Raw genomic sequence first — 23,021 nt, forward strand, 5'->3', positions numbered from 1 at the left:
TTACACTGATATCTTAACACGCACATACAGTACCAGTCAAACGTTTGGACACACCTACTCATTCAAGGGTTTTTCTTAATTTTTTTACTATTTTCTACATTGTAGAATAATAGTGAAGACATCAAAACTATGAAATAACACATTTGGAATCATGTTTTTGACTGGTACTGTACATACACACACTACATATGCCCACACACATAACCCACACACATAACACATGCACACATGCATACTAACGCCACACACACACACACACACACACACACACACACACACACACACACACACACACACACACACACGCACACACACTCACCACATATGCTGCTGCTACTGTCTATTATCTACCCTGTTTCCTAGTCACTTTACCCTTTCTATATGTACATAGCTACCTCAATTACCTGTGATTTGATGTGTACCCCTACACATCAACTCAGTTCTGGTACTCCCTATATAGCCATTTTACTTTGACTTGTTATTGTTATTCATTATTCACTGTGTATTTAGTCCTTCTGTTACTATTTCTATATACAGTGTATCTTTAAAAAAAATCTTGACTCCACATTGTTGGAAAATGATTCTTATGTAAACATTTCACTGTTAGTCCACACCTGTAGTTTACAAAGACATGTGTCAAATAACATTTGATTTGATCTGGTGTGCGTGTGCATCAGCTGAGTGAGAGAGGAGGGTGAGTGAGTGAGTGAGAGTGAGTGAGTGAGTGAGTGAGTGAGTGAGTGAGTGAGTGAGTGAGTGAGTGAGTGAGTGAGTGAGTGAGTGGGAGAGGGAGGTTAAAGATAGGGCTGAAGAGAGAGAGAGAGAGAGAGAGAGAGAGAGAGAGAGAGAGAGAGGGAGGTTAAAGATAGGGCTGAAGAGAGAGAGAGAGAGAGAGAGAGAGGAGAGAGAGAGAGAGAGAGAGAGAGAGAGAGAGAGAGAGAGAGAGAGAGAGAGAGAGAGAGAGAGAGAGAGAGAGGGAGGTTAAAGATAGGGCTGAAGAGAGAGAGAGAGAGAGACAGAGAGAGAGAGAGAGAGAGAGAGAGAGAGAGAGAGAGAGGGAGAGAGAGAGAGAGAGAGAGAGATTGTTTAATGGAACAGGTTTTCTATTTCTGCTTCAGCTGATAAAAAAATAGTCTGTTCTAAGGGTACATATAACATGAGTTCCTATTTGCTGTTGCATCAAATGAGTTGTTAATCAGTACTAAAGTTAAAACCCTGTGAAGTGGATTAACGCCATCTGGAGGGACTTATCAGTAGAGCAGCACGCCCAATAATACCCTCCCTGTATTTATATATATATATGTGTGTGTGTGTGTATACGCGTGTGTGTATGCGTGTGTGCGTGTGTGTGTGTGTGTGTGTGTGTGTGTACGCTTGTGCGTGTGTGTGTGTACGCGTGTGGAGTTGGGGGAGTTGTAATACCAGCGTGGGTGGTAAGTGGGTTGTGTGTGTTTGTGTGTGTGGGCCTGTGTGTGGGTCCACTCTAATTCGCGCCACACACCAAGCACTCCAACTGCCCAGCTATTTAGCATGGTGGAAACGCGTTTCCGTCGATTTGTCTACATGAGCTTTAAAAATAACCGAGGTTCGAGGGAGGGATACCCTTTTTCTGAGCGCTACTCTTCTTGGCTGTCAGAATGTTTACATCCGAAAAGGAATTGTTTAAAGCGAGCTATTTAGACTTTACTGGACCTCTGTTAGCCAACTCCCCCTGGTGCAAAGTTTGACACAACGGCAATGAAGAATTGCAAAGAGAAACGCACTAACAGGCCTATTTGTCACAGTATGAAACAAATCAATCTATATTTTATAGGCCAACAAATTCAGAGGAACAATAATAATGTTTGCTCATTTTAATATAAAGATAGGCCTAGGTTCCATGGTCTGTTAATTTCACCTCCCCTCGAATGCTTTTTAAGAATCATGGAGTTTTTTTTATGTATTTCTTGCTGTCAATTTTTTTTCTCAGGTAGGCCTATATGTCCTACTAAAGTTATATAATAGGCCTATATGTCCTACTAAAGTTATATAATAGGCCTATATGTCCTACTAAAGTTATATAATAGGCCTATATGTCCTACTAAAGTTATATAATAGGCCTATATGTCCTACTAAAGTTATATAATAGGTCTGTCTATATGTCCTACTAAAGTTATATAATAGGTCTATTTAATTTTGTAGACATATAGTATATGGGCCTAAATTCAACGTTATTGAAAATCTGCAACTTGTTCTAAGCTGAAAAGTATAAAACACGATAGTAAAAAAATAGATGTGTGAATATATGCAATGCCAACAATCCAACCTACAGCCCAGCAAAAGTCATAAGCCCTAATATTTGACACACTCCATTTTTAGGATGGGACTACGAACCTACGCACGAAGCATCTCCCATAATAAAACGGGATTTTTTAAAACAATGTTTATTTTTTATGACGTATTGGCGATAACCCGTGCGAAGCCTCCCCGGGTAGTTGGACCGGCTTTTGCGGTTGTCAGACAGATCCCGAGAGACCCGGGGCCGCCTGCACCAATAAAAACACAGAAGACCCATCATCTGGAAAGTAGTGAAAGTTGAACAACGTTTTCACTGGTCGTAGCCAGCCGTGGGTCGCAGTCGGACTTTCTCTCTCCATGGATGTTCAAGGCTGTCAGTTTCATGTAGGAATATCTTCTTCTAACCGCATTATTTAGTCCCACATGCATGGTTTTCCATTTCTTGTGGTCGATATAAAATATCGATTTTACCTATTCGTGTTAATAAACCGTTTCCAATATTTGGGATTGGTAAACCCCTGAAATGTCATTCCAAATGGTATAGGCATTGATATAAAATGTATTAAGCTGTAAAATATCAGTGTCTCAAAACAAACTTTCACTGATTGAATGAATGAATGTATTAACTCAATACAATATTATTACAGTATTTTTTCCCCAGTTTAACAAAATATCCAGATTGATTAAGGCCATATTTAATTTTTCCTACTAGCCAGGTAATCTGGGGATTACGGTTATATCGGCTATACTCATTCTAACGATATTACTGTTAATGAATTTGATATAGTCTAATAATAATAATAATGCATAATAATAATGTCTTCCAATTGAAAGTTGAGAATGATAGCCTGTAGGCTGGGCCCTACATGATGATGATTAAGTATGACGCATGAATTTATTTCCAATGACCACAATACTCAGGAAACAGCCTGTCCTTTTTATTTGATTTAGATAAACAATAATACATAAAATAACTGTGTTGCGCTTCGAAATGAATTGTTTCTACTACACTCATTCCTACATTTCTTCTCGATATTTGCAATATGCAATGCTTTCGAATATAAATGATAAACATATAGGCTTATTTCACTAACTCTGTGCTAAAGTAGAGGCATCATGGTCATCCGTCTCAAAATATGCCTGTCTGTGTTTCACAAACCGGAGGTCAGCCACGCGCAACTCGCAGGGCCACTGGTATCACGCTACGGAGAACCATTGGCATGGACGCAGTTCCCGAGTTCACGCCTGGTCACAGCCAAAGGAATCGCGAAACATTTTTCAGCAGAACGAAATGTCAAAATTAAAACAAGAAAGCGAGTCACCACTTCCTTAAGTCTTCCTGCGTCGTTGTTCTCTCTTACCCGAAGTTTCCTCGCCAGTTGGGCTGCCTTTTCCGCACGACAGGCCTCGAGATCTCCCCTGAGCGCAGGGTCAAGGGAAAGTATGTTCGAGCCTCAGACTGCGTGGTTTCAGAGAGCAAGAAAATGTCAAGTAGACAATTTTACTGCCGCCCGCGATATAAAACAATAGATGGCACTAAGCCAGCTCCACTATGGGCTGTATGAATGATAGAACACACATGGTCAAGAAAGAAACAAGCCAACGTTAGGCCTATGATCGTCCATTTGATACTTTAAAATGCAGGTTATTGATTTCATTTGTTTCAGAGTTGTTGAAACATAATAATTAAGGTATTAACAACATTCTATACAAAATCTTTCGAATAAAATGCTAACTTCATAATTTCATATATACCATACCAAAAGGTACATTCAGTTGTACGTTTTCAAATTATACAATTTACAGCAATAGGCTATCTTGTTATTTAAAAAAAAAAAATATATATATATATATATATATATATATATATATATATATATATATATATCAGATTGATGGGATTAATGTTGTTTTTAATATTTCCTCATATTCAACACTATTCTGAAATCCCATACACGGATTTATTCTGATTCTATATTGAATTAGTTTAATTATATAAAAGATGCATTTCATAAAAGTGTATGTAATGAATTTCAGGAGATCACCTCTTGAAGTAGTTATTTCATGTAATACAAAAGAGACAATACATTTCCGTTAAATGTTCATTAGGCCTACTAGAATAAATTAAAAATATATATCAAAAATGGGAACATTTAAGCATTAGGCCTACAGAAAATGTATATATTTTCAGTAAGTTTACTGTTTATACTAGAATGAAATGAGAAAATATATACATTTATAAAAACGCTATCCATTCTTTATTTCCCCATTGCTATAATTAAGAACGTTTATTGTAAAATTATTATTTTGTACCACATGATATTTAATTATGCATTGTATATATTAAATAGTCTACTGTAAATATATATTTGTGATAAACATGCATTTTTATAAACATGCAGGTGAAAACTAAATTGGATACAACATCCTTGTGAGTAACCCGGTCACCAACAATGTTGTAACTCATCCTGTACACAGTTGCAAAGTTGCAAAAAGTTAAGATATGGCTTTTGAGTTACCCTTTAGTTCCCATGGTGTGTGAGAGTGTGTGTGAGCAAGTATTTTTTTCCCACAGAGTGTGTGTGTTTCAATGTGAGCTAGTTGGTGTGAGAAACTCTGTGATTTCCCTGTGATTTCTGTGTGTGTGTGTGTGTGTGTGTGTGTGTGTGTGTGTGTGTGTGTGTGTGTGTGTGAGCAGCAGTTCCCTGCCTGGCAGTGTGGAGCGGGGCATGACCCCCATGCCGCCCGGTGGGGACCCAGACACGATTGTGGTGCTGCAGGAAGGACAGAGTCTGTGTTATTCTTCCCCTCTACCTGATAGGCAGCCATATTTCACTGCTGCTCTGCTCTGTTCTCTGACCTTAACCAGCTCACCAGTTCACCAGCACACAGACAAGTTCCCTGCTCCCCCACAGAGACAGAGCCAGGACCTCAGACCCAGGACCTGACAGGACCCCACACCCACAGCCCCATGTAGCACCAGACCCACACATCCAGGGACATATAGGACCCCAGCCCAGGCCCCAGCCTCTTCAACCCCTGGCCCAGACATAGCCCTTACCCTCCTGCTCATCCTGATAACCTTTTCAACTTAGACATCCAGGACCCTGGCCAATTGTGACCCCCAGACTAGACACCCTGACCCAGCCTCCTGTCCAGACACTAAAGTACCCCAGTGTCCTTGTCAACCCTGATCCCTGGACACACACAGTAAATTTCACAAGTGTTCAAACATCTTCCACACACCTAAAATGACCACAATTGCACAGGAAAGTGCTAACCCTCTTGGGATTGATGTAGAACTGAATTTGTCAAAATGACCCTGTGTATGTTTATCCTCTAACCAATATATATAAGAGACCCCTACCTCCCACACACACACACACACACACACATACATACACACAGCAACCTGTTTAACGAACACAGAAACGCCACAAATATTTAATGTGGTGAAAACCACCACTTATTTCTCAACTGTTTCTCATACAGCCAGAAAGTATTTTAGTGAGTTGTTGGCCCACCCTGCATTGAGGATTTATCAGCCGTTAGAGCAGCTTATGCCTGGGGGAGAAAATGCAGGCCGTACCATTATGAGATGATGGCGTGATGAGGAGTGATCACAGTCCATACCTGCTGTCATATTTGATCATAAATGTGATATTTAATAAGGGGATAAGTGATGAAAGGCGATGGAGGGAGGGTGTAGAGTTATTGATGCCCAGAAGAGTGTGTGGTGGCTACTCTGCCCTTCTCTAACCCTGCCCTTCTTTGGCTGCTGCCCTGTGTCCATTACTAGACACACTACAGAGGTGAGTTTGGACACTTTTTCCCTCCTTCTCACTGACAGCATATCTTTCACAGAAATTCTGAAATTCTGTGTGTGTGTGTGTGTGTGTGTGTGTGTGTGTGTGTGTGTGTGTGTGTGTGTGTGTGTGTGTGTGTGTGTGTGTGTGTGTGTGTGTGTGTGTGTGTGTGTGTGTGTGTGTGTGTGTGTGTGTGTGTGTGTATTGAGGTGAAGCGAGGCAGATGGTGTGATTTGTGGTGGAGGGGAGTAATTATGATTGAGAGCATTACTCCTCACTCTGCCCTCTAGGTCAGCCTGACACACACACACACACACACACACACACACACACACACACACACACACACTCACACACACACACACACACACACACACACACACACACACACACACACACACACACACACACACACACACACACACACACACACACACACACACACACACACACACACACTCGTCGGTCTCCCCCATGGGTTATTCTGACACTGTCCAGATAAACTGGGAGACTGATGTCCATGCGGCCTGTAGAACCTTCACCACAGCGTATTTATGCTTGTGTGTGTGTTTGGTGGGTGTGTGTGTGTTCAACATCCGTGTGAGTGTGTTCAACATCCGTGTGAATGTGTTTGCTTATGATTTACAGTGTGTGTAAAAGGTTTTGTGTGGGATGTTACACAAAATGACTACCTTACACGAAAGTACATTCAAAAATAGAACGATTTCTCACAACATGGGAATTTTCAGGCATGACAAATATCTCAGAATTTTGTTTGGTAATATTGTGGAGCTTATATTTAGTAGCACTTGCAGCAATTTATATTTATCATACTCAAATTTTCTTGTTTATTTTCGATAAAATAACACTTGAATTGGAGACAACATTTTGGACACAAATAAATTATCGTACATATTTAGTCTGCCTCTGTGGCCTGGGTCAGTTTGAGCCTTCCATATGTTTCCCACCCTGTGTGTCCTACAGAATAGACTGAATGTCTCAGTCATGGAGCCTTATTCTCTAAGCAACACTTTAAGATCTGGCAGCTGAGCGGTTCACACATGATCCTCTTCCTGTTTGTGTTTACCATCACATCTCTATCTGCTACGATGGGAAAAACAGAGGAGATCCTCCATTACTATGTTGTCTTCATATTGAGATAAACATGTGAAAGTTGAGGGCGTGTAATGTCAGATCACATCCATGCCAGTCGATTGTTCCTCCATGGTCTACTCTGCTCCACCCTGATCTGCAGCTTGCTTCTGCCCATGGGGAGCCCTGCCGATGGGGCGTGCGCTTGCGTTCATAGGCCCCGGAGCCCCGCCCTCCCAGCCCCTGTGTGGTCTGACTGTGTGTTGTGTGTGTGTGGTCCTCCTGGTCCCCCGCTCATCTGTCCAAGGCCTGCTAACGGCCTGCCCAGTGACCACGGCTGTTTACTTTAGCTCTATCTGCACCAACTGAACTCTGATCGCCCGCTTCCTGCAGCTGGGCCAAATCAGGCCCCAGCCCCCGGCCCGTTTCATCCCGGGGAGGGGCCCCTTGGCCTGGGACAAGACAGCTACAGGGGCCCCTGGTGGATCAGGGTGCCTCCAATCCCTCCCCATGCCACCTCTCTCGCTCCCTTCCATCCCCTGTACTTTAGTCTATGACTGATAGAGCCGTGCCATAGCCAGGCATATGGTTGCTGTGTTGTGAGCAGTGCCTCTGTGTCTGTAATTATGTTGTCAGAGGCCTGTCCTCATTGGCTAGGGTAATTGATGTAGCTGTAACAGTCAGTATCAGAAACAGTCAGTACCCTGCATCTCTTTCAGGGAAACACACAGACTGACAACACATTCAGAAATGGAGAAGGCTAGGTAGAGGTTTACCATACAATACAGTCTTTTTACCAAAGTCGTAGAGTTCTTTTCAATGGGGAAATGTTTTGCTTGTCTGCTGGTTTGGCTGCTTTAGATGTGGTAAAAAAATGACTGACAAAATACAGACATAATACTAGCAATATTATACTTTCCCTGTTATAATAGATGGGTCACTACACAAAATTAGTGCCTTCTGGTTCTCTGTGATATTTTAAGTAGAAATTGTGCACAAATATGGAATTTTAAAAGCCTGTTATATTGAATGAAGTGTCCTTTAATACAGACCACATGGAGAAGGTCCAATGCAGCCATCTTTACCACAATATCAAATCATTTCTGGTTTACAACTAAGTCCCTTACTGTGAATGTTTTCAATTACAATGTTAAACAATATAAATATCTTCTTAGCTAAGTTCTCAAGCAAAAATGTATCTAGGACTGTCTGGGAGTGGTGCTGTCTGGGAGTGGTGCTGTCTGGGAGTGGTACTGTCTGGGAGTGGTTTGAATGTGGAGGGGAAAACTTCCCTTTTTATGCATTTGTCTCTCTATGTGTATTTTGACCTTGAAGTTAAGCTTGAGGGAGGGGGGGGGGGGGGGGACGTTAGCCACCATCAGTTAAACCCACAGACGTTTCTAGCTGTCACTTTAGTGTTCCGTTCCTTACATTTGGCATCATTCCATTGCATCGTCAGTTTACCTTTCTTTTCTCTGTCACGTCCCTCTGGTGGTTCCTGTTAGCCCAATACAGTGTTAGGCTAACGTATTACAAGTTGTGCAATAATCTGGGACATGTAGCCTATTTGAATCATTATGGAATGCAGACCATTAAACCTAGAGCCTGCCATTGCTGTTCAGGACAACTGGACCTTTGTCATCACAGTTCCATGATTATTGAGGATTACTAGGGTTTATTTATACGACTACTGTTCAACCCCTACTGTACACTTTTCTCACTTTACAATATTTCATGTTCACCCCACAAGAAAATCTGTTGGCCAGCAAGTGGGAGGGTATTCAGTGGTTGAACTAAATTTATTCAGCGCACGCAAAGTAACCACCGACCTGCAAAGCCGGTTAAGTAGGCCTACCTGTCAAAGGCATCTGCATGCTTCCAAGCCGAAACAGTTCGGAAGACATCAGGCATAAATTATGACAACATTTTGTGACGTTTATGTTCGTTTTTTAAACAAACAAATCGTTTTCGGCTGTTCAGGCACCTGACGTTTTTCCTAGAGGCAAGCCAAAGTTTGGAGCCAAAGTCTATGCCCCTTAAATGGTGATTAGTCAACAGTAGGGATTCATCAATAAAGTATTTGTTGTCATTCAATGAGGCATGACTTGTTTTCCTACAGATTTTTTTATTGAGAAATACTGCACCAAACATCTTAGTTAGATGTAAAATTGGGTGACTGAGATCTCCTCAACAAATATGTAAAAATTAATGACAGATTTCTTGAGTTATTTTAGATTCATTCTGACTATTTTGAGGAAGCATATACTGGCTATGGGTTTTTCAAGCAACAGTATTTTAAGGGAGTATGCAAGTACAATCTGAAAGGTAAGTCTGAATACCAACTACTGAGAAGTGCATAAGAAAGGCGTGTGTAGGAAAAGTGTACATTTCCTAAGTCTGAATCGGGTCATAATTTACAGCCTTGTGATGTCACCAGGCAGGCCAAAACTCCATCCTACTAAAACAGGCTGAAATTCAGGCAGTCTAATTTTCACAATTTCACAGTATTCTTCCAACCTCGTAGTGTGAAAATACAGTGGGGAGAACAAGTATTTGATACACTGCCGATTTTGCAGGTTTTCCTACTTACAAAGCATGTAGAGGTCTGTAATTGTTTTATCATAGGTACACTTCAACTGTGAGAGACGGAATCTAAAACAAAAATCCAGAAAATCCCATTGTATGATTTTTAAGTAATTTAATTAGCATTTTATATATTTGATCACCTACCAACCAGTAAGAATTCTGGCTCTCACAGACCTGTTAGTTTTTCTTTAAGAAGCCATCCTGTTCTCCACTCATTACCTGTATTAACTGCACCTGTTTGAACTCGTTATCTGTATTAAAAGACACCTGTACACACACTCAATCAAACAGACTCCAACTTCTCCACAATTACCAAGACCAGAGAGCTGTGTAAGGACATCAGGGATAAAATTGTAGACCTGCACAAGGCTGGGATGGGCTACAGGACAATAGGCAAGCAGCTTAGTGAGAAGGCAACAACTGTTGGCACAATTATTCGAAAATGGAAGAAGTTCAAGATGACGGTCATTGACCCTCGGTCTGGGGCTCCATGCAAGATCTCATCTTGTGGGGCATCAATGATCATGAGGAAGGTGAGGGATCAGCCCAGAACTACACGGCAGGACCTGGTCAATGACCTGAAGAGGGCTGGGACCACAGTCTCAAAGAAAACCATTAGTAACACACTACGCAGTCATGGATTAAAATCCTGCAGCGCACGCAAGGTCCCCCTGCTCAAGCCAGTGCATGTCCAGGCCCGTCTGAAGTTTGCCAATGACCATCTGGATGATCCAGAGGAGGAATGGGAGAAGGTCATGTGGTCTGATGAGACAAAAATAGAGCTTTTTGGTCTAAACTCCACTCGCCGTGTTTGGAGGAAGAAGAAGGATGAGTACAACCCCAAGAACACCATACCAACCGTGAAGAATGGAGGTGGAAACATCATTCTTTGGGGATGCTTTTCTGCAAAGGGGACAGGACGACTGCACCGTATTGAGGGGAGGATGGATGGGGCCATGTATTGCGAGGTCTTGGCCAACAACCTCCTTCTCTCAGTAAGAGCATTGAAGATGAGTCGTGACTGGGTCTTCCAGCATGATAACGACCCGAAACACACAGCCAGGGCAACTAAGGGGTGGCTCCGTAAGAAGTATCTCAAGGTCCTGGAGTGGCCTAGCCAGTCTCCAGACCTGAACCCAATAGAAAATCTTTGGAGGGAGCTGAAAGTCCGTATTTCCCAGCGACAGCCCCGAAACCTGAAGGATCTGGAGAAGCTCTGTATGGAGGAGTGGGCCAAAATCCCTGCTGCAGTGTGTGCAAACCTGGTCAAGAACTATAGGAAACGTATGATGTCTGTAATTGCAAACAAAGGTTTCTGTACCAAATATTAAGTTCTGCTTTTCTGATGTATCAAATACTTATGTCATGCAATAAAATGCAAATTAATTACTTAAAAATCATGCAATGTGATTTTCTGGATTTTTGTTTTAGATTCCGTCTCTCACAGTGTACCCATGATAAAAAATTACAGACCTCTACATGCTTTGCAAGTAGGAAAACCTGCAAAATCGGCAGTGTATCAAATACTTGTTCACCTTACTGTATATATAAAACACAGGAAAATATAGTTTTCGAATGCCCTGAGCCTTTAATAAATCAGATGTTTTATATGAATAAAGACTTGCTGAAGTGCCAAAATTCAGCATTTTGACATGTCCCTCTGACTTCTGGGAAGATTTTAACCCACTTAACCCACTTAACCCCAAGTTTTCACCATCATTGTGAAATTATTTTGTTGCTTTGACAAAGTCATTCCTAAAGATGATTTGTTTCATGTGATTAGTGATTCATTTACGTCTGTCCTTCATTTTAAAGTCCACCCTGTTACATGAACTGTAATTCTAGTTTTAATATGGTGAATCTATTCCTTTAAAACATTTTTCTTTCCAAAGAAACACTGAACATCTAATGGTCAAATCATTGTTTAAAAGCAGGTGAGCTGGTTCTACTCGTTTTGGACATTTTCTGTTGTTTTGTGGTGGAAAACTGACTGGGTCGACCATAGCACGTCAGCCATGTTACCCATAGATAGACAGGCTAGAAATGTCCATTTTTTGGGCGGGGGGGGGAGGGGGGTGAATCTTGCATTCAATTGCCACTCCCTGCTTCACACAACAAGCTTCAATTCCCCATCTTGCCTGGTGTGGCATGGGGCACCCGCACAATTCTTTAAAATAAAAAAAATAAAAAAAATATTCAGAATGGTGACATTTGCGCGATTGGTTTTCTATCGCTCATTTGGATGTCACGTCAATGATATCATGTGTGGAACTGTGGGTCAATTAACCATGTCGGAGGGGGCGCCCTGATTCTAGTTTGTGAGCTAGGCAGGCCAATGCCTGGGAAGGTCTCCCACTCAGAAGTACACAATGGGGCGGGGGTGGGGGTAGGTTGACCTCAGGTCTCCTCACTGGATGCCCAAGGTAAGGGGAGCGGGGGAATCTATCAAAAGCGCACCTCTAACTTTGTACAGTACTAATGCAATTAGTAATGCTATTAGTTGTGCAATTTAGTTTGATTTTTGTTTTTTTGTTAGCAATAGGGTAGTGTAGTAATTCCATTCTCTTTTTTATTTGTATACTACAATTTGTTTCTATTTGTTTTGTTACTTCTTTTTGATATTTGCGAGTCTTATTGTTGTATATATTTTTATATTTATACAGTTTTAAATGTTATGATTATTTATTTGTGTTGTTCCCCAAATGTCTGAGTAAAAATTACAGTTATTACAGTGCTATATTATTTTTGTTTTTTTTTGGGGGGGGGGGGTTTAGAACCGCTGCTGGTCACTAGGGTATGAATGGTTGATTTAAGACTAAATTGTCAACCCTGTTATGGTGAACACTGTTTTTTATTTGGCACTTATAGCTGCAATGTGTAACTCTTTGGAAGTCCTGACCAAATTCACATAGAAATGTGAGTTATACATCTTTCATTCTCATTGAAAGCAAGTATTAGAAGCGGTAGATATGCTCTATGTGCACTATTTCTATGCTTTCCCATTCTATGCATCTTTTCTTTTCGATTTTGCACAGCAGCTTCAAACAGTTGAAAATACAATATTTTGGGTTATTGAAAATATGTTTCACAGCAGTTTGGATGGTACAATGATTCTCTACATTATAGATAGCTTGTTTTCTCACATAAACTGAAATTAGGCAAACTATTAGACTTTTAGCAACCAGGAAACAGCGGAGTGATTTCTGCATATTGCACCTTTAATAGGCACTTACCTTTAACTTCTTGAGATGGGAAAAGCAGTTACACTTCTCAGAAGGCACCGAATTGGTGGGACGACCCAGATTATTTTGCTACCTTTACATTTAGGCTGAACATTAGTGACTGACAGCTATCACAGCTTTTTGACGTGGGGAAATATATTTGTCCTGAATTCTATTTACTTATTGAATCTTCACAAACCAGAATTATTATAATTTACTTTTAAAATTACTGTAACGGTATTCGTTGTCTGAAGAAGAGGAATCATCGGACCAAAGCGCAGCGTGGTAAGTGTTCATGCTTTTTTTATTAAAACTGAAATCTATAACAAAATAACAAAGGGAATAACCGAAACAGTCCTGAAAGGTACAAAACACTAAACGGAAAACAACTACCCACAAAAACCATGTCGGAAAAAGCTACCTAAGCATGGTTCCCAATCAGAGACAACAATAGACAGCTGTCCCTGATTGAGAACCATACCCGGCCAAAACAAAGAAATACAAAAACATAGAAAAAGAAACATAGAATGCCCACCCAAATCACACCCTGACCAAACCAAAATAGAGACATAAAAAGCTTTAAGGTCAGGGCGTGACAATTACTCAAGCCCCCTCATTTTTATTTCATGATTTATTTGTTATTTAAATTTAGTTAACACATTCATTCATTATTCACATTTCAACTGATTCTCAATGAGAATTTGGAAATATACAGTACCAGTCAAAAGTTTGCACACGCATAATTAATGCATTTGATACAATCAGTTGTGTTGTGACAAGGTAGGGGTGGTATACAGAACATAGCCATATTTGTTAAAAGACCAAGTCCATATTATCTGGGTTGCCCCCCCCCCCCCCCCCTATTCAGTGTCCTGTGTGAATTTAAGTGTGCTCTCTCTAATTCTCTCTTTCTCTCTTTCTTTCTCTCTCTCGGAGGACCTGAGCCCTAGGACCATGCCTCTGACATGATGACTCCTTGCTGTCCCCAGTCCACCTGGCCGTGCTACTGCTCCAGTTTCAACTGTTCTGCCTTATTATTATTGGACCATGCTGGTCATTTATGAACATCTTGGCCATGTTCTGTTATAATCTCCACCCGGCACAGCCAGAAGAGGACTGGCCACCCCACATAGCCTGGTTCCTCTCTAGGTTTCTTCCTAGGTTTTGACCTTTCTAGGGAGTTTTTCCTAGCCACCGTGCTTCTACACCTGCATTGCTTGCTGTTTTCGGTTTTAGGCTGGGTTTCTGTACAGCACTTTGAGATATCAGCTGATGTACGAAGGGCTATATAAATACATTTGATTTGATTTGATTTGATTTTGATTTGATTTGATATTATGGCAAGAACAGCTCAAATAAGCAAAGAGAAATTACAGTTCATCAGTACTTTAAGACATGAAGGTCAGTCAACACGGAACATTTCAAAAACGTTGAAAGTTTCTTCAAATGCAGTCGCAAAAACCATCAAGCGCTATGATGAAACTTGCTCACATGAGGACTGCCACAGGAAAGGAAGACCTAGAGTTATCTCTGCTGCAGAGGATGAATTCATTGTAGTTCACTGCACCTCAGATTGCAGGCCAAATAAATGCTAGTAACAGACACATCTCAACATCAACTGTTCAGAGAAGACTACGTGAATCAGGCCTTCATGGTCTAATTGCTGCAAAGAAACCACCACTAAAGGACATCGATAATAAGAAGAGACTTGCTTGGGCCAAGAAACACGAGCAATGGACATTAGACCTGTGGAAATCTGTCCTTTGGTCTGATGAGTCCAAATTTGAGATTTTTTGGTTCCAACTGCCGTGTCTTTGTGAGACGCAGAGAAGGTGAACTGATGATCTCTGCATGTGTGGTTCCCACTGCGAAGCATAGTTGGTGTGGAGGTGTGATGGTGTGGGGGTGCTTTGCTAGTGATGCTGTTTGTGATTTATTTAGAATTCAAGGCACACTTAACCAGCAAGGCTACCACAGCATTCTGCAGCGATACGCCATCCCATCTGGTTTGCGTTTAGTGGGACTATCATTTATTTTTCAACAGGACAATGACCCAACACATCTCCAGGCTGTGTAAGGCCTATTTGACCAAGAAGAGGAGTGATGGAGTGCTGCATCAGATGACCTGGCCTCCACAATCACCCAACCTCAACCCAAATGAGATGGTCTGGGATGAGTTGGACTCCAGAGTGAAGAAAAAGCAGCCAACAAGTGCTCAGCATATGTGGGAACTGCTTCAAGACTGTTGGAAAAGCATTCCAGGTGAAGCTGGTTGAGAGAATACCAAGAGTGTGCAAAGCTGTCATCAAGGCTTTCATCTACATTGTAGAATATAGTAAAATAAAGAAAAACCCTTGAATGAGTAGGTGTGTCCAAACTTTTGACTGGTACTATATATATACTATATATATACTATATGTAAAAAAAAAAATATATATATATATATATATATATATATATATATATATATATATATTTTTTTTTTACATATAGTTAACTGCTTTTGCTGGTAGGTGCAAAACTACCATTCATTTCTTTAAACCAGTAGAGCAAAACGGAGAACACCATAGTGTTTGTGAGAATCTTCCTTTTCCATAGAGGGGTTTGTAGGTCACATTTTTGTGAGAAGACCAATTTCCTGAAAAACATGCTCTTGCTCTGCTCTCCATTGCTCCAATAGCGACTTAATTCACAGGAAATTACATTTTTTTTGTGGGCAAACTTCGGGAACAATCTTTTGAAAGCTATTGGAGCAATGCATTTTGGGTAATGGTCCCACATCTATTTATATTAAAAAATAAACGTGTTAACAACCCAATATTGTTAATCAACCAGGTTGTCACCGAAATACTTATAATATAATAGTAGCCTTTCATTTTTATTTTGTTTTTTATTAATGCCAATGCTGTTTTCTGTGCTTGCTTTCGTTTATTACTTTGGGATACTGGTGCTTTGTCGGATTTTATGAGGTCTACCAGATTGGAGTAAAAAGCTCTATTGTTTTGTGGTATCGATAAAGGTTTTTGATTGGGGATTGGGATACATTTTCATGATGGGAAATTCATTCATCAATTAATGTGGGGAAACAGAAGATCTACAAACAAACCTGTTTGGTTTACATTCCCCTGGTGCAACTGCATGGTGTTTGCAACTATACCGAGTCTGGACTATGATCAATTGAGCCATATCAATGCAGTTAAACAGGTTCATGTAAAATAATACATTATGTTAGCTTTCACAATGATTTTTACAGTTGTGTCCCTCATGGTATATACTTAGGCTATTGTAACAAGGCATATGCCAGTATTGTAAGCCTACTGTCTCTGCCCAGAGGTCTACTAGGCCTTCATGTCAACAGCCGTTCGAGCTCACGTTGCCACATATGAGGCCTGGTTAGAGTCCCTGTTGCAGCTTTCACTTTATTCTGTGTTGGGATCACGTCCAGCTCACGTCTAGTTATGTGATCTAGCGGTGGGAACCATTCTGTTTTTCAACATAGTGTTGAGTATAATTACATTGATATATCTAGTGAACAATGGATAACAACAATGGGAGTGACGGATAGAAGTAGTCACTATGGGTGTGATCAAGCTGAATGGGAACTGACTTGCCCTGACCAGTTATTCGGAAGAAAATTTGAATTGAATTACCAGTGTGGAACCAAAACAAACACATTCTATACATTTACAAACTACCTGGTTAAAGTGTTATTACAACCATGGTGTTCTGTTGTTACTGAAGCTATACATCTAATGACCGGACAATGCTCCACATCATATGGGTAAATAATGTAAGTGTGTTATGCAGCAAAACACAACTATCCTTTTTTTAGGATAAAAACCAGTAATATGAATCACTGTTGATCACTGTCCTATTTATTAATTTCCTTATTTACAGTGCGGGTCAAGGGGTTAAGCGGCCGAGTGTGCTCTGACAGAGCTCCAGAGTTCATCTGTGGAGATGGAAGAACCTTCCAGCAGGACAGCCATCTCTGCAGCACTCCACCAATCAGAACTTTTGTTTTTCAACAGCAGGGACTGGGAGACTATTCAGGATCGAGGGAAAGATGAACAGAGCAAAGTAGAGATCCTTGATGAAAACCTGCTCCAGAGCACTCAGAACCTCAGACTGGGTCGAAGGTTCACCTTCCAACAGCACAGTGACCCTAAACACACAGCCAGGACAATGCAGGAGTGGCTTCGGGGCAAGTCTTTGAATGTCATTGAGTGGCCCAGCCAGACCCCGGACTTGAACCTGATTGAACATCTCTAGAGAGGCCTGAAAATAGCTGTGCAGCGACACTCCCCATATAACCTGACAGAGCTTGAGAGAATCTGCAGTGAAGAATTGGAGAAACTCCCCAAATACAGGTGCAGCATCATACCCAAGAAGACTCGAGGCTGTAATCGCTGCCAAAGGTGCTTCAACAAAGTACTGAGTAAAGTGTCTGTATATTTATGTAAATATGATATTAAACTTTTTTATTTTTAATACATTTGCAAAAATATCTAAAAACCAGTTTTTGCTTTGTCATTATGGGGTATTGTGTGTAGATTGATGAGGGCAAAAAAGCTATTTAATCAATTTTAGAATAAGGCTGTAACGTAACAAAATGTGGAAAAAGTCAAGGGGTCTGAATACTTTTCCCAAATGCACTGTGTCATTATTATAGGGCTGAGAAACCCATAGCCGAATGGTTTCAGTCTGAACATTTCTCACCATTTGTTTACTGGGAGCAATATCCATTTTATAACAGGTAGTGTTCATTTATTTTCGGTAGGGTGATGATTAATTATTGCTTTCCTCACTGGAAATACAGAATATGTATAAAAATGCCAAATATACCAAAAGCTAAATTTACGACTATGTAACCATGTTAATCATTACTGAAACATGCAAACTACAAGCATTTAACTAGTTAAAGATAATGAATACATGATAACTAGATACAAATATGTTTTATAAATAAGTCATACAAAAGTCAAGAGGTGGCTAGTACAAACAAAGTGTGTGTGTTTATATATGTGTGTGTGTGTGTGTGTGTGTGTGTGTGTGTGTGTATTATGGTGTGTACTATAATTTCCCATCATAAAAATGTATCACCATTCCCCAATCAAATACCTGCATCGATACAAAAACATTATACAAAATAATGATCTGTATTTTTTCTCCAATCTGGCAACCCTCATAATATTTGACATAGCCTTGTATAAACTGCATTATGAAAGAGATGGTGTAATGTACACGAAGAGGTGGAGCCTTGTATTAAATCCATTATAAAGAAAATGTTGTAATGTAGGCTCCACAAAATATGAAATGCGTTATGAAGAAAATCGTGTAGACCTACTGTTGTTTACACAGAAAAAGGCCTTTCTGACTACAAGTGCACCAGTATCCCAAAGTGTTAAGAGAATACAAACCTAGAAAACAGTATTGGCAGTAATAAAATAAAATAAACTACTTAAGGCTACTAATTATGTTCCAATTATTTCGATGATAACCTGGTTGATTAACAATGTTGGGTTGTTAACAATTTTTTTTTTTTATATATAAATGTGGGACACAAAAAAGGCAGTGTAGAACACCATTGCCCATCATGCACTGCTCCAATAACTTTCAAAAGATTGTTCTGAAGTTTGGCTCCCAAAAAGGTATTTTCCTATGAATTAAGTCTCAAAAGAATGATTGTATTTTCACACAAATTAAGCCACACAAAAACGCACAAAATCTGCTGAAATATTGTGAGATGTGTGTTGCTCTTCTCCCTGGTGTATTAGAGCTGTGTTTGTCTGATCCACCTCTATCCCCAGATAGATTAACTTCCTATTTATTAATTTCCTTATTTACAGTGCGGGTCAAGGAGTTAAGCGGCCGAGTGTGCCAACACACATAGAATATACAATCCTACGTAAATCTACTGAGTAATGAGGCGGAGACGCCGGCATACCTGCCCCCCTTACCCCCTACCCTGCCCCCTCACCCCCACCCTGCCCCTGCCTGTGGTAATTCCTCTTATTAAGGGTGGTTTGGTATGGGAGTGGGGTGGGGTGGGGGGGCTCTAGACTGTGGTTTTAGGGCTTGGGAAGACATGGAGAGGACAGAGGGGAGGTAGGGGGAGGCAAGGGTAAAGACAGAAGGTAGTGTTTAAGCCCTGTGTTTGGCCAGGAAAGCTTAGGGAGGCCCTCTGGGGTTGCCCTCTGCCTGTTTACAAATTGAGGGCTGTGCCGGCAGGCGCCAGGGCAGAGCAGAATGAGCCAGCCTTTGCTGACCTTCGACCCCACCCCGGCGCAGCAGAACCTGTAACCCAGGAGACTGGAACGCTGACCTCTGGGGATCGCATTCCCCTGCTTCCTGGTCCGGTCCTGGTCCGAGGCTGCAGGGGATTCAGCTCTGAGTGGCCATCATGATGCTGTGCTAATTAGACTGAAAGCAGACCGCTCTGAAAACAAACAGCCTGATAATATTTCAGTTGGTCCAGTGGAGTGTGATATTGAATAGAGCGATACACTGATTTGGAGGAGACTGGCTAAATGACAGGACTGGAGAGATTTTGTTTCACATATCCCAGGTATGATCTTGAGCCCAGAGCATTTGGTACCCTGATCCGCGTTAATAAGCATGTGTCAAATGCAAACAAACCCTGGCTGAAACAAATCCTGGATCTGCGTGAGTAGCCGGTCCATATCCAGGACCTAAGAACCAGGTAGACTGTTGTAGACAAGCTAGCTTGTAGAATGCGCGTTTCGCAAATTGTACTCTAAACCGGTTATTGTCAGGTATTGTGAAAGTAAAACGTATTTTGTAGAAATCTCACAAACCGAATTTCATGTGAAAACGCCCTAAACAAAAATGTTTGTACAGTGAGGGAAAAAAGTATTTGATCCCCTGCTGGTTTTGTTTGTTTGACCACTGATAAAGAAATGATCAGTCTATCATTTTAATGGTATGTTAATTTGAACAGTGAGAGACAGAATTACAACAAAAAAATCCAGAAAAATGCATGTCAAAAATGTTATACAGTTATTTCCATTTTAATGAGGCTAATAAGTATTTGACCCCTCTGCAAAACATGACTTAGTACTTGGTGGCAAAATCCTTGTTGGCAATCACAGAGGTCAGACGTTTCTTGTAGTTGGCCACCAGGTTTGCACACATCTCAGGAGGGATTTTGTCCTACTCCTCTTTGCAGATCTTCTCCAAGTCATTAAGGGTGGTTTGGCAATTTGAAACTTCAGCTCCCTCCACAGATTTTGGGAGACTGGCTAGGCCACTCCAGGGCCTTAATGTGCTTCTTCTTGAGCCACTCCTTTGTTGCCTTGGCCGTGTGTTTTGGGTCATTGTCATGCTGGAATACCCATCCAATACCCATTTTCAATGCCCTGGCTGAGGGAAGGAGGTTCTCACTCAAGATTTGACGATACATGGCCCAGTCCATCGTCCCTTTTGATGCGGTGAAGTTGTCCTGTCCCCTTAACAGAAAAATACCCCCAAAGCATAATGTTTCCACCTCCATGTTTGACGGTGGGCATGGTGTTCTTGTGGCCATGGGCAGCATTCCTCCTCCTCCAAACACTGCGAGTTAAGTTGATGCCAAAGAGCTCCATTTTGGTCTCATCTGACCACAACATTTTCACCCAGTTGTCCTCTGAATCATTCAGTTGTTCATTGGCAAACTTCAGACGGGCATGTACAGTGCCTTGCGAAAGTATTCGGCCCCCTTGAACTTTGCGACCTTTTGCCACATTTCAGGCTTCAAACATAAAGATATAAAACTGTATTTTTTTGTGAAGAATCAACAACAAGTGGGACACAATCATGAAGTGGAACGACATTTATTGGATATTTCAAACTTTTTTAACAAATCAAAAACTGAAAAATTGGGCGTGCAAAATTATTCAGCCCCCTTCAGTTAATACTTTGTAGCGCCACCTTTTGCTGCGATTACAGCTGTAAGTCGCTTGGGGTATGTCTCTATCAGTTTTGCACATCGAGAGACTGACATTTTTTCCCATTCCTCCTTGCAAAACAGCTCGAGCTCAGTGAGGTTGGATGGAGAGCATTTGTGAACAGCAGTTTTCAGTTCTTTCCACAGATTCTCGATTGGATTCAGGTCTGGACTTTGACTTGGCCATTCTAACACCTGGATATGTTTATTTTTGAACCATTCCATTGTAGATTTTGCTTTATGTTTTGGATCATTGTCTTGTTGGAAGACAAATCTCCGTCCCAGTCTCAGGTCTTTTGCAGACTCCATCAGGTTTTCTTCCAGAATGGTCCTGTATTTGGCTCCATCCATCTTCCCATCAATTTTAACCATCTTCCCTGTCCCTGCTGAAGAAAAGCAGGCCCAAACCATGATGCTGCCACCACCATGTTTGACAGTGGAGATGGTGTGTTCAGGGTGATGAGCTGTGTTGCTTTTACGCCAAACATAACGTTTTGCATTGTTGCCAAAAAGTTCAATTTTGGTTTCATCTGACCAGAGCACCTTCTTCCACATGTTTGGTGTGTCTCCCAGGTGGCTTGTGGCAAACTTTAAACGGCACTTTTTATGGATATCTTTAAGAAATGGCTTTCTTCTTGCCACTCTTCCATAAAGGCCAGATTTGTGCAATATACAACTGATTGTTGTCCTATGGACAGAGTCTCCCACCTCAGCTGTAGATCTCTGCAGTTCATCCAGAGTGATCATGGGCCTCTTGGCTGCATCTCTGATCAGTCTTCTCCTTGTATGAGCTGAAAGTTTAGAGGGACGGCCAGGTCTTGGTAGATTTGCAGTGGTCTGATACTCCTTCCATTTCAATATTATCGCTTGCACAGTGCTCCTTGGGATGTTTAAAGCTTGGGAAATATTTTTGTATCCAAATCCGGCTTTAAACTTCTTCACAACAGTATCTCGGACCTGCCTGGTGTGTTCCTTGTTCTTCATGATGCTCTCTGCGCTTTTGACGGACCTCTGAGACTATCACAGTGCAGGTGCATTTATACGGAGACTTGATTACACACAGGTGGATTGTATTTATCATCATTAGTCATTTAGGTCAACATTGGATCATTCAGAGATCCTCACTGAACTTCTGGAGAGAGTTTGCTGCACTGAAAGTAAAGGGGCTGAATAATTTTGCACGCCCAATTTTTCAGTTTTTGATTTGTTAAAAAAGTTTGAAATATCCAATAAATGTCATTCCACTTCATGATTGTGTCCCACTTGTTGTTGATTCTTCACAAAAAATACAGTTTTATATCTTTATGTTTGAAGCCTGAAATGTGGCAAAAGGTCGCAAAGTTCAAGGGGGCCGAATACTTTCGCAAGGCACTGTATATGTGCTTTCTTGAGCAGAGGGACCTTGCAGGCACTGTTCTCTTAGTGACTATGATACCAGCTGCCTTGAGATCTTTGACAAGATCCTCCCGTGTAGTTCTGGGCTGATTCCTCACCGTTCTCATGATCATTGCAACTCCACGAGGTGAGATCTTGCATGGAGCCCCAGGCCGAGGGAGATTGACAGTTCTTTTGTGTTTCTTCCATTTGCAAATAATCGCACCAACTGTTGTCACCTTCTCACCAAGCTGCTTGGCGGTGGTCTTGTAGCCCATTCCAGCCTTGTGTAGGTCTACAATCTTGTCCCTGACATCCTTGGAGAGCTCTTTGGTCTTGGCCATGGTGGAGAGTTTGGAATATGATTGATTGCTTCTGTGGACGGGTGTTTTTTATACAGGTAACAAACTTAGGAGCACTCCCTTTAAGAATGTGCTCCTAATGTAAAGGTTTTCCTCCCCTTCGTCTGAAGAGGAAAGGCGAGAAGGATCGGAGGACCAATATGCGGCGTGGTAAGTGTCCATGGTTCTTTTAATAAGAAATACTTAACATGTACACAACTGAATACAAACACGATAAATGTGAAAACGAACGAAAACCAAAACAGTACCGTGTGGTGAAAAACACAGACACGGAAACAAACACCCACAAACCAACAGTGAAACCCAGGCTACCTAAGTGTGATTCTCAATCAGAGACAACTACCGACACCTGCTTCTG

The sequence above is a fragment of the Oncorhynchus mykiss genome, chromosome 6, assembly GCF_057628025.1.
Source record: "Oncorhynchus mykiss isolate SJ-2025 chromosome 6, ASM5762802v1, whole genome shotgun sequence".
In the NCBI taxonomy this organism is placed as follows: Eukaryota; Metazoa; Chordata; class Actinopteri; order Salmoniformes; family Salmonidae; genus Oncorhynchus; species Oncorhynchus mykiss.